Raw genomic sequence first — 12,933 nt, 5'->3', positions numbered from 1 at the left:
TAGTTTGATGGTGCAAAGTGGCTCCGGAAATCTGCCATCCAGAAGCGGGGCAGCTTACTTTTGTTTGCCAGGGAAACGGGCCGAGCTTTTTGTCTGGGGGCCTATGGCTAGGAGTGACCGGCTGGCTCCTGAAAAGCTACGATAGGCAGGATGGTGAGCAGACCCATCGTGGCACCAGTGCCAAGTTGGGCTGGTTTGATAGTACCAAGTGGCTCCTGCAATCTGCCATCAAAAAGTTGGCAGGCGAGTTTTGTTTTCCAGGGAAAAGCGCCGTTGTTTGTGTTTGGAGGCCTGTGGCTGGGAGTGGCCGGCTTGCTAATTGGAATCCACGATACGCAGCATGGATCCCAGACCAGAGGTGGCACCAGTGCCAAGTTGGGCTGGTTTGATGGTGCAAAGTGGCTACTGCAATCTGCCATCCAGAAGCGGGGCAGCTTACTTTTGTTTGCCAGGGAAACTGGCCGAGGTTTTTCTCTGGGGCCCTATGGCTGGGAGTGACCGGCTGGCGCCTGAACAGCTACGATAGGCAGGATGGTGACCAGACCCATGGTGGCACCAGTGCCAAGTTGGGCTGATTTGATAGTAGCAAGTGGCTCCTGCAATCTGCCATCAAAAAGTTGGCAGGCGAGTTTTGTTTTCCAGGGAAAAGCGCCGTTGTTTGTGTCTGGGGGCCTGTGGCTGGGAGTGACCGGCTGGCTCCTTAGAATCCACGATACGCAGGATGGTTCCCAGACCCAAGGTGGCACCAGTGCCAAGTTGGGCTGGTTTGATAGTACCAAGTGGTTCCTGCAATCTGCCATCCAGAAGCGGGGCAGCTTACTTTTGTTTGCCAGGGAAACGGGTCGAGGTTTTTCTCTGGGGGCCTATGGCAGGGAGGGACCGGCTGGCTCCTGAAAAGCTACGATAGGCAGGATGGTGACCAGACCCATGGTGGCACCAGTGCCAAGTTGGGCTGGTTTGATAGTAGCAAGTGGCTCCTGCAATCTACCATCAAAAAGTGTGCAGGCGAGTTTTGTTTTCCAGGGTAAAGCGCCGTTGTTTGTGTTTGGTGGCCTGTGGCTGGGAGTGACCGGCTGGCTCCTTAGAATCCACGATACGCAGGATGGTTCCCAGACTCAAGGTGGCACCAGTGCCAAGTTGGGCTAGTTTGATAGTACCAAGTGGTTCCTGCAATCTGCCATCCAGAAGCGGGGCAGCTTACTTTTGTTTGCCAGGGAAACGGGCCGAGGTTTTTCTCTGGGGGCCTATGGCTTGGAGTGACCGGCTAGGTCCTGAAAAGCTACGATAGGCAGGATGGTAACCAGATCCATGGTGGCACCAGTGCCAAGTAGGGCTGGTTTGATAGTACCAAGTGGCTCCTGCAATCTGCCATCAAAAAGTTGGCAGGCGAGTTTTGTTTTCCAGGGAAAAGCGCTGTGGTTTGTGTTTGGGGGCCTGTGGGTGGGAGTGGCCGGCTGGCTCCTTAGAATCCACGATACGCAGCATGGTTCCCAGACCTGAGGTGGCACCAGTGCCAAGTCGGGCTGGTTTGATGGTGAAAAGTGGCTCCTGCAATCTGCCATCCAGAAGCGGGATAACTTACTTTTGTTTGCCAGGGAAACGGGCCAAGGTTTTTGTCTGGGGGCCTATGGCTGGGAGTGACCGGCTGGCTCCTGAAAAGCTACGATAGGCAGGATGGTGACCAGACCCATGGTGGCACCAGTGTCAAGTTGGGCTGGTTTGATAGTACCAAGTGGCTCCGGCAATCTGCCATCAAAAAGTTGGCAGGCGAGGTTTGTTTTCCAGGGAAAAGCGCCGTTGTTTTTGTTTGGGGGCCTGTGGCTGGGAGTGGCCAGATGGCTAATTAGAATCCACGATACGCAGGATGGTTCCCAGACCTGAGGTGGCACCAGTGCCAAGTCGGGCTAGTTTGATGGTGCAAAGTGGCCCCTCCAATCTGCCATCCAGAAGCGGGGTAGGTTACTTTTGTTTGCCAGGGAAACTGGCCGAGGTTTTTCTCTGGGGCCCTATGGCAGAGAGGGACCGGCTGGCTCCTGAAAAGCTATGATAGGCAGGATGGTGACCAGACCCATGGTGGCACCAGTGCCAAGTTGGGCTGATTTGATAGTACCAAGTGGCTCCTGCAATCTGCCATCAAAATGTTGGCAGGCGGGTTTTGTATTCCAGGGAAAAGCGCCATTGTTTGTGTTTGGGGGCCTGTGGCTGGGAGTGGCCGGCTGGCTCCTTAGAATCCACGATACGCAGGATGGTTCCCAGACCCAAGGTGGCACCAGTGCCAAGTTGGGCTGGTTGGATAGTACCAAGTGGCTCCTGCAATGTGCCATCCAGAAGCGGGACAGCTTACTTTTGTTTGCCAGGGAAATGTGTCGAGCTTTGTGTCTGGGGGCCTATGGCTGGGAGTGACAGGCTAGGTCCTGAAAAGCTAAGATAGACAGGATGGTGACCAGACCCATGGTGGCAGCAGTGCCAAGTTGGGCTGGTGTGATAGTACCAAGTGGCTCCTGCAATCTGCCATCAAAATTTGGCAGGCGAGTTTTGTTTTCCAGGGAAAAGCGCCGTTGTTTGTGTTTGGGGGCCTGTGGCTTGGAGTGGCCGGCTGGCTCCTTAGAATCCACGATACGCAGCATGGTTCCCAGACCAGAGGTGGCACAAGTGCCAAGTCTGGCTAGTTTGATGGTGCAAAGTGGCTCCTGCAATCTGCCATCCAGAAGCGGGGCAGCTTACTTTTGTTTGCCAGGGAAACGGGCCGAGCTTTTTGTCTGGGGGCCTATGGCTAGGAGTGACCGGCTGGCTCCTGAAAAGCTACGATAGGCAGGATGGTGAGCAGACCCATGGTGGCACCAGTGCCAAGTTGGGCTGGTTTGATAGTACCAAGTGGCTCCTGCAATCTGCCATCAAAAAGTTGGCAGGCGAGTTTTGTTTTCCAGGGAAAAGCGCCGTTGTTTGTGTTTGGAGGCCTGTGGCTGGGAGTGGCCGGCTTGCTAATTGGAATCCACGATACGCAGCATGGTTCCCAGACCAGAGGTGGCACCAGTGCCAAGTTGGGCTGGTTTGATGGTGCAAAGTGGCTCCTGCAATCTGCCATCCAGAAGCGGGGCAGCTTACTTTTGTTTGCCAGGGAAACTGGCCGAGGTTTTTCTCTGGGGGCCTATGGCTGGGAGTGACCGGCTGGCGCCTGAACAGCTACGATAGGCAGGATGGTGACCAGACCCATGGTGGCACCAGTGCCAAGTTGGGCTGATTTGATAGTAGCAAGTGGCTCCTGCAATCTGCCATCAAAATGTTGGCAGGCGAGTTTTGTATTCCAGGGAAAAGCGCCGTTGTTTGTGTTTGGGGGCCTGTGGCTGGGAGTGGCCGGCTGGCTCCTTAGAATCCACGATACGCAGCATGGTTCCCAGACTAGAGGTGGCACCAGTGCCAAGTCGGGCTGGTTTGATAGTACCAAGTGGCTCCGGCAATCTGCCATCCAGAAGCAGGGCAGCTTACTATTGTTTGTCAGGGAAACGGGCCGAGGTTTGTGTCTGGGCGCCTATGGCTGGGAGTGACCTGCTAGGTCCTGAAAAGCTACGATAGGCAGGATGGTGACCAGACCCATGGTGGCACCAGTGCCAAGTTGGGCTGATTTGATAGTACCAAGTGGCTCCTGCAATCTGCCATCAAAAAGTTGGCAGGCGAGTTTTGTTTTCCAGGGAAAAGCGCCGTTGTTTGTGTCTGGGCGCCTGTGGCTGGAGTGGCCGGCTGGCTCCTTACAATGAACGATACGCAGGATGGTTCCCAGACCCAAGGTGGCACCAGTGCCAAGTCGGGCTGGTTTGATGGTGCAAAGTGGCTCCTGCAATCTGCCATCCAGAAGCGGGGTAGCTTACTTTTGTTTGCCAGGGAAACGGGCCGAGCTTTGTGTCTGGGCGCCTATGGCTTGGAGTGACCGGCTAGGTCCTGAAAAGCTACGATAGGCAGGATGGTGAGCAGACCCATGGTGGCACCAGTGCCAAGTTGGGCTGATTTGATAGTACCAAGTGGCTCTTGCAATCTGCCATCAAAAAGTTGGCAGGCGAGTTTTGTTTTCCAGGGAAAAGCGCCGTTGTTTCTGTTTGGGGGCCTGTGGGTGGGAGTGGCCGGCTGGCTCCTTAGAATCCACGATACGCGGCATGGTTCCCAGACCAGAGGTGGCACCAGTGCCAAGTTGGGCTGGTTTGATAGTACCAAGTGCGTCCTGCAATCTGCCATCCAGAAGCGGGGCAGCTTACTTTTGTTTGCCAGGGAAACGGGCCGAGGTTTGTGTCTGGGGGCCTATGGCTGGGAGTGACCGGCTGGCTCCTGAAAAGCTACGATAGGCAGGATGGTGACCAGACCCATGGTGGCACCAGTGCCAAGTTGGGCTGGTTTGATAGTAGCAAGTGGCTCCTGCAATCTGCCATCAAAAAGTTGGCAGGCGAGTTTTGTTTTCCAGGGAAAAGCGCCGTTGTTTGTGTTTGGGGGCCTGTGGCTGTGAGTGGCCGGCTGGCTCCTTAGAATCCACGATACGCAGGATGGTTCCCAGACCAGAGGTGGCACCAGTGCCAAGTCGGGCTAGTTTGATGGTGCAAAGTGGCTCCTGCAATCTGCCATCCAGAAGCGGGGTAGCTTACTTTTGTTTGCCAGGGAAACGGGCCGAGGTTTTTGTCTGGGGGCCTACGGCAGGGAGGGACCGGCTGGCTCCTGAAAAGCTACGATAGGCAGGATGGTGACCAGACCCATGGTGGCACCAGTGCCAAGTTGGGCTGGTTTGATAGTAGCAAGTGGCTCCTGCAATCTGCCATCAAAAAGTTTGAAGGCGAGTTTTGTTTTCCAGGGAAAAGCGCCGTTGTTTGTGTTTGGGGGCCTGTGGGTGTGAGTGGCCGGCTGGCTCCTTAGAATCCACGATACGCAGGATGGTTCCCAGACCTGAGGTGGCACCAGTGCCAAGTCGGGCTAGTTTGATGGTGCAAAGTGGCTCCTGCAATCTGCCATCCAGAAGCGGGGTAGCTTACTTTTGTTTGTCAGGGAAACGGGCCGAGTTTTGTGTCTGGGGGCCTATGGCTGCGAGTGACCGGCTGGCTCCTGAAAAGCTACGATAGGCAGGATGGTGACCAGACCCATGGTGGCACCAGTGCCAAGTTGGGCTGGTTTGATAGTAGCAAGTGGTTCCTGCAATCTGCCATCCAGAAGCGGGGCAGCTTACTTTTGTTTGCCAGGGAAACGGGCCGAGGTTTTTCTCTGGGGGTCTATGGCAGGGAGGGACCGGCTGGCTCCTGAAAAGCTACGATAGGCAGGATGGTGACCAGACCCATGGTGGCACCAGTGCCAAGTTGGGCTGATTTGATAGTAGCAAGTGGCTCCTGCAATCTGCCATCAAAATGTTGGCAGGCGAGTTTTGTTTTCCAGGGAAAAGCGCCGTTGTTTGTGTTTGGTGGCCTGTGGCTGGGAGTGACCGGCTGGCTCCTTAGAATCCACGATACGCAGGATGGTTCCCAGACCTGAGGTGGCACCAGTGCCAAGTTGGGCTGGTTTGATAGTACCAAGCGGTTCCTGCAATCTGCCATCCAGAAGCGGGGCAGCTTACTTTAGTTTGCCAGGGAAACGGGCCGAGGTTTTTCTCTGGGGGCCTATGGCTTGGAGTGACTGGCTAGGTCCTGAAAAGCTACGATAGGCAGGATGGTAACCAGATCCATGGTGGCAGCAGTGCCAAGTGTGGCTGGTTTGATAGTACCAAGTGGCTCCTGCAATCTGCCATCAAAAAGTTGGCAGGCGAGTTTTGTTTTCCAGGGAAAAGCGCTGTGGTTTGTGTTTGGGGGCCTGTGGCTGGGAGTGGCCGGCTAGCTCCTTAGAATCCACGATACGCAGGATGGTTCCCAGACCAGAGGTGGCACCAGTGCCAAGTCGGGCTGGTTTGATGGTGAAAAGTGGCTCCTGCAATCTGCCATCCAGAAGCGGGATAACTTACTTTTGTTTGCCAGGGAAACGGGCCAAGGTTTTTGTCTGGGGGCCTATGGCTGGGAGTGACCGGCTGGCTCCTGAAAAGCTACGATAGGCAGGATGGTGACCAGACCCATGGTGGCACCAGTGTCAAGTTGGGCTGGTTTGATAGTACCAAGTGGCTCCGGCAATCTGCCATCAAAATTTGGCAGGCGAGGTTTGTTTTCCAGGGAAAAGCGCCGTTGTTTGTGTTTGGGGGCCTGTGGCTGGGAGTGGCCAGATGGCTAATTAGAATCCACGATACGCAGCATGGTTCCCAGACCTGAGGTGGCACCAGTGCCAAGTCGGGCTGGTTTGATACTACCAAGTGCGTCCTGCAATCTGCCATCCAGAAGCGGGGTAGCTTACTTTTGTTTGCCAGGGAAACGGGCCGAGGTTTGTGTCTGGGGGCCTATGGCTGGGAGTGACCGGCTGGCTCCTGAAAAGCTACGATAGGCAGGATGGTGACCAGACCCATGGTGGCACCAGTGCCAAGTTGGGCTGATTTGATAGTAGCAAGTGGCTCCTGCAATCTGCCATCAAAATGTTGGCAGGCGAGTTTTGTTTTCCAGGGAAAAGCGCCGTTGTTTGTGTTTGGTGGCCTGTGGCTGGGAGTGACCGGCTGGCTCCTTAGAATCCACGATACGCAGGATGGTTCCCAGACCCAAGGTGGCACCAGTGCCAAGTTGGGCTGGTTTGATAGTACCAAGTGGTTCCTGCAATCTGCCATCCAGAAGCGGGGCAGCTTACTTTTGTTTGCCAGGGAAACGGGCCGAGGTTTTTCTCTGGGGGCCTATGGCTTGGAGTGACCGGCTAGGTCCTGAAAAGCTACGATAGGCAGGATGGTGACCAGATCCATGGTGGCACCAGTGCCAAGTTGGGCTTGTTTGATAGTACCAAGTGGCTCCTGCAATCTGCCATCAAAATGTTGGCAGGCGAGTTTTGTTTTCCAGGGAAAAGCGCTGTGGTTTGTGTTTGGGGGCCTGTGGCTGGGAGTGGCCAGCTGGCTCCTTAGAATCCACGATACGCAGCATGGTTCCCAGACCAGAGGTGGCACCAGTGCCAAGTCGGGCTGGTTTGATGGTGAAAAGTGGCTCCTGCAATCTGCCATCCAGAAGCGGGATAACTTACTTTTGTTTGCCAGGGAAACGGGCCGTGGTTTTTGTCTGGGGGCCTATGGCTGGGAGTGACCGGCTGGCTCCTGAAAAGCTACGATAGGCAGGATGGTGACCAGACCCATGGTGGCACCAGTGTCAAGTTGGGCTGGTTTGATAGTACCAAGTGGCTCCTGCAATCTGCCATCAAAATTTGGCAGGCGAGGTTTGTTTTCCAGGGAAAAGCGCCGTTGTTTTTGTTTGGGGGCCTGTGGGTGGGAGTGGCCAGATGGCTAATTAGAATCCACGATACGCAGCATGGTTCCCAGACCTGAGGTGGCACCAGTGCCAAGTCGGGCTGGTTTGATACTACCAAGTGCGTCCTGCAATCTGCCATCCAGAAGCGGGGCAGCTTACTTTTGTTTGCCAGGGAAACGGGCCGAGGTTTGTGTCTCAGGGCCTATGGCTGGGAGTGACCGGCTGGCTCCTGAAAAGCTACGATAGGCAGGATGGTGACCAGACCCATGGTGGCACCAGTGCCAAGTTGGGCTGGTTTGATAGTACCAAGTGGCTCCTGCAATCTGCCATCAAAAATTTGGCAGGCGAGTTTGTTATCCAGGGAAAAGCGCCGTTGTTTGTGTTTGGGGGCCTGTGGCTGGGAGTGGCCGGCTGGCTCCTTAGAATCCACGATACGCAGGATGGTTCCCAGACCAGAGGTGGCACCAGTGCCAAGTCGGGCTGGTTTGATGGTGAAAAGTGGCTCCTGCAATCTGCCATCCAGAAGCGGGATAACTTACTTTTGTTTGCCAGGGAAACGGGCCGAGGTTTTTGTCTGGGGGCCTATGGCTGGGAGTGACCGGCTGGCTCCTGAAAAGCTACGATAGGCAGGATGGTGACCAGACCCATGGTGGCACCAGTGCCAAGTTGGGCTGGTTTGATAGTAGCAAGTGGCTCCTGCAATCTGCCATCAAAAAGTTGGCAGGCGAGTTTTGTTTTCCAGGGAAAAGCGCCGTTGTTTGTGTTTGGTGGCCTGTGGCTGGGAGTGACCGGCTGGCTCCTTAGAATCCACGATACGCAGGATGGTTCCCAGACTCAAGGTGGCACCAGTGCCAAGTTGGGCTGGTTTGATAGTACCAAGTGCGTCCTGCAATCTGCCATCCAGAAGCGGGGCAGCTTACTTTTGTTTGCCAGGGAAACGGGCCGAGGTTTTTCTCTGGGGGCCTATGGCTTGGAGTGACCGGCTAGGTCCTGAAAAGCTACGATAGGCAGGATGGTAACCAGATCCATGGTGGCACCAGTGCCAAGTAGGGCTGGTTTGATAGTACCAAGTGGCTCCTGCAATCTGCCATCAAAATGTTGGCAGGCGAGTTTTGTTTTCCAGGGAAAAGCGCTGTGGTTTGTGTTTGGGGGCCTGTGGCTGGGAGTGGCCAGCTGGCTCCTTAGAATCCACGATACGCAGGATGGTTCCCAGACCTGAGGTGGCACCAGTGCCAAGTCGGGCTGGTTTGATGGTGAAATGTGGCTCCTGCAATCTGCCATCCAGAAGCGGGATAACTTACTTTTGTTTGCCAGGGAAACGGGCCAAGGTTTTTGTCTGGGGGCCTATGGCTGGGAGTGACCGGCTGGCTCCTGAAAAGCTACGATAGGCAGGATGGTGACCAGACCCATGGTGGCACCAGTGTCAAGTTGGGCTGGTTTGATAGTACCAAGTGGCTCCGGCAATCTGCCATCAAAAAGTTGGCAGGCGAGGTTTGTTTTCCAGGGAAAAGCGCCGTTGTTTTTGTTTGGGGGCCTGTGGCTGAGAGTGGCCAGATGGCTAATTAGAATCCACGATACGCAGCATGGTTCCCAGACCTGAGGTGGCACCAGTGCCAAGTCGGGCTGGTTTGATACTACCAAGTGCGTCCTGCAATCTGCCATCAAGAAGCGGGGCATCTGACTTTTGTTTGCCAGGGAAACGGGCCGAGGTTTGTGTCTCAGGGCCTATGGCTGGGAGTGACCGGCTGGCTCCTGAAAAGCTACGATAGGCAGGATGGTGACCAGACCCATGGTGGCACCAGTGCCAAGTTGGGCTGGTTTGATAGCAGCAAGTGGCTCCTGCAATCTGCCATCAAAAAGTTGGCAGGCGAGTTTGTTATCCAGGGAAAAGCGCCGTTGTTTGTGTTTGGGGGCCTGTGGCTGGGAGTGGCCGGCTGGCTCCTTAGAATCCACGATACGCAGGATGGTTCCCAGACCAGAGGTGGCACAGTGCCAAGTCGGGCTGGTTTGATGGTGAAAAGTGGCTCCTGCAATCTGCCATCCAGAAGCGGGATAACTTACTTTTGTTTGCCAGGGAAACGGGCCGAGGTTTTTGTCTGGGGGCCTATGGCTGGGAGTGACCGGCTGGCTCCTGAAAAGCTACGATAGGCAGGATGGTGACCAGACCCATGGTGGCACCAGTGCCAAGTTAGGCTGATTTGATAGTACCAAGTGGCTCCTGCAATCTGCCATCAAAATGTTGGCAGGCGAATTTTGTTTTCCAGGGAAAAGCGCCGTTGTTTTTGTTTGGGGGCCTGTGGCTGGGAGAGGCCGGCTGGCTGCTTAGAATCCACGATACGCAGGATGGTTCCCAGACCTGAGGTGGCACCAGTGCCAAGTCGGGCTAGTTTGATGGTGCAAAGTGGCTCCTGCAATCTGCCATCCAGAAGCGGGGTAGCTTACTTTTGTTTGCCAGGGAAACGGGCCGAGTTTTGTGTCTGGGGGCCTATGGCTGGGAGTGACCGGCTGGCTCCTGAAAAGCTACGATAGGCAGGATGGTGACCAGACCCATGGTGGCACCAGTGCCAAGTTGGGCTGATTTGATAAAACCAAGTGGCTCCTGCAATCTGCCATCAAAAAGTTGGCAGGCGAGTTTTGTTTTCCAGGGAAAAGCGCCGTTGTTTGTGTCTGGGGGCCTGTGGCTGGAGTGGCCGGCTGGATCCTTACAATGAACGATACGCGGGATGGTTCCCAGACCTGAGGTGGCACCAGTGCCAAGTCGGGCTAGTTTGATGGTGCAAAGTGGCTCCTGCAATCTGCCATCCAGAAGCGGGGTAGCTTACTTTTGTTTGCCAGGGAAACGGGCCGAGGTTTTTCTCTGGGGGCCTACGGCAGGGAGGGACCGGCTGGCTCCTGAAAAGCTACGATAGGCAGGATGGTGACCAGACCCATGGTGGCACCAGTGCCAAGTTGGGCTGATTTGATAGTAGCAAGTGGCTCCTGCAATCTGCCATCAAAATGTTGGCAGGAAAGTTTTGTTTTCCAGGGAAAACGCCGTTGTTTGTGTTTGGTGGCCTGTGGCTGGGAGTGACCGGCTGGCTCCTTAGAATCCACGATACGCAGGATGGTTCCCAGACCCAAGGTGGCACCAGTGCCAAGTTGGGCTGGTTTGATAGTAGCAAGTGGTTCCTGCAATCTGCCATCCAGAAGCGGGGCAGCTTACTTTTGTTTGCCAGGGAAACGGGCCGAGGTTTTTCTCTGGGGGCCTATGGCAGGGAGGGACCGGCTGGCTCCTGAAAAGCTACGATAGGCAGGATGGTGACCAGACCCATGGTGGCACCAGTGCCAAGTTGGGCTGATTTGATAGTAGCAAGTGGCTCCTGCAATCTGCCATCAAAATGTTGGCAGGCGAGTTTTGTTTTCCAGGGAAAAGCGCCGTTGTTTGTGTTTGGTGGCCTGTGGCTGGGAGTGACCGGCTGGCTCCTTAGAATCCACGATACGCAGGATGGTTCCCAGACCTGAGGTGGCACCAGTGCCAAGTTGGGCTGGTTTGATAGTACCAAGTGGTTCCTGCAATCTGCCATCCAGAAGCGGGGCAGCTTACTTTAGTTTGCCAGGGAAACGGGCCGAGGTTTTTCTCTGGGGGCCTATGGCTTGGAGTGACTGGCTAGGTCCTGAAAAGCTACGATAGGCAGGATGGTAACCAGATCCATGGTGGCACCAGTGCCAAGTGTGGCTGGTTTGATAGTACCAAGTGGCTCCTGCAATCTGCCATCAAAAATTTGGCAGGCGAGTTTTGTTTTCCAGGGAAAAGCGCTGTGGTTTGTGTTTGGGGGCCTGTGGCTGGGAGTGGCCGGCTAGCTCCTTAGAATCCACGATACGCAGGATGGTTCCCAGACCAGAGGTGGCACCAGTGCCAAGTCGGGCTGGTTTGATTGTGAAAAGCGGCTCCTGCAATCTGCCATCCAGAAGCGGGATAACTTACTTTTGTTTGCCAGGGAAACGGGCCAAGGTTTTTGTCTGGGGGCCTATGGCTGGGAGTGACCGGCTGGCTCCTGAAAAGCTACGATAGGCAGGATGGTGACCAGACCCATGGTGGCACCAGTGTCAAGTTGGGCTGGTTTGATAGTACCAAGTGGCTCCGGCAATCTGCCATCAAAATTTGGCAGGCGAGGTTTGTTTTCCAGGGAAAAGCGCCGTTGTTTTTGTTTGGGGGCCTGTGGGTGGGAGTGGCCAGATGGCTAATTAGAATCCACGATACGCAGCATGGTTCCCAGACCTGAGGTGGCACCAGTGCCAAGTCGGGCTGGTTTGATACTACCAAGTGCGTCCTGCAATCTGCCATCCAGAAGCGGGATGACTTACTTTTGTTTGCCAGGGAAACGGGCCGAGGTTTGTGTCTGGGGGCCTATGGCTGGGAGTGACCGGCTGGCTCCTGAAAAGCTACGATAGGCAGGATGGTGACCAGACCCATGGTGGCACCAGTGCCAAGTTGGGCTGATTTGATAGTAGCAAGTGGCTCCTGCAATCTGCCATCAAAATGTTGGCAGGCGAGTTTTGTTTTCCAGGGAAAAGCGCCGTTGTTTGTGTTTGGTGGCCTGTGGCTGGGAGTGACCGGTTGGCTCCTTAGAATCCACGATACGCAGGATGGTTCCCAGACCCAAGGTGGCACCAGTGCCAAGTTGGGCTGGTTTGATAGTACCAAGTGGTTCCTGCAATCTGCCATCCAGAAGCGGGGCAGCTTACTTTTGTTTGCCAGGGAAACGGGCCGAGGTTTTTCTCTGGGGGCCTATGGCTTGGAGTGACCGGCTAGGTCCTGAAAAGCTACGATAGGCAGGATGGTGACCAGACCCATGGTGGCACCAGTGCCAAGTTGGGCTTGTTTGATAGTACCAAGTGGCTCCTGCAATCTGCCATCAAAAAGTTGGCAGGCGAGTTTTGTTTTCCAGGGAAAAGCGCTGTGGTTTGTGTTTGGGGGCCTGTGGCTGGGAGTGGCCAGCTGGCTCCTTAGAATCCACGATACGCAGGATGGTTCCCAGACCAGAGGTGGCACCAGTGCCAAGTCGGGCTGGTTTGATGGTGAAAAGTGGCTCCTGCAATCTGCCATCCAGAAGCGGGATAACTTACTTTTGTTTGCCAGGGAAACGGGCCGTGGTTTGTGTCTGGGGGCCTATGGCTGGGAGTGACCGGCTGGCTCCTGAAAAGCTACGATAGGCAGGATGGTGACCAGACCCATGGTGGCACCAGTGCCAAGTTGGGCTTGTTTGATAGTACCAAGTGGCTCCTGCAATCTGCCATCAAATAATTGGCAGGCGAGTTTTGTTTTCCAGGGAAAAGCGCCGTTGTATTTGTTTGGGGGCCTGTGGCTGGGAGTGGCCGGCTGGCTCCATAGAATCCACGATACGCAGGATGGTTCCCAGACCCAAGGTGGCACCAGTGCCAAGTCGGGCTAGTTTGATGGTGCAAAGTGGCTCCTGCAATCTGCCATCCAGAAGCGGGGTAGCTTACTTTTGTTTGCCAGGGAAACGGGCCGAGTATTGTGTCTGGGGGCCTATGGCTGGGAGTGACCGGCTGGCTCCTGAAAAGCTACGATAGGCAGGATGGTGACCAGACCCATGGTGGCACCAGT

The sequence above is a fragment of the Melospiza melodia genome, chromosome 6 (genome assembly GCF_035770615.1).
Source record: "Melospiza melodia melodia isolate bMelMel2 chromosome 6, bMelMel2.pri, whole genome shotgun sequence".
Classification (NCBI taxonomy): Eukaryota; Metazoa; Chordata; class Aves; order Passeriformes; family Passerellidae; genus Melospiza; species Melospiza melodia.
This window is presented reverse-complemented; position numbering follows the sequence as displayed.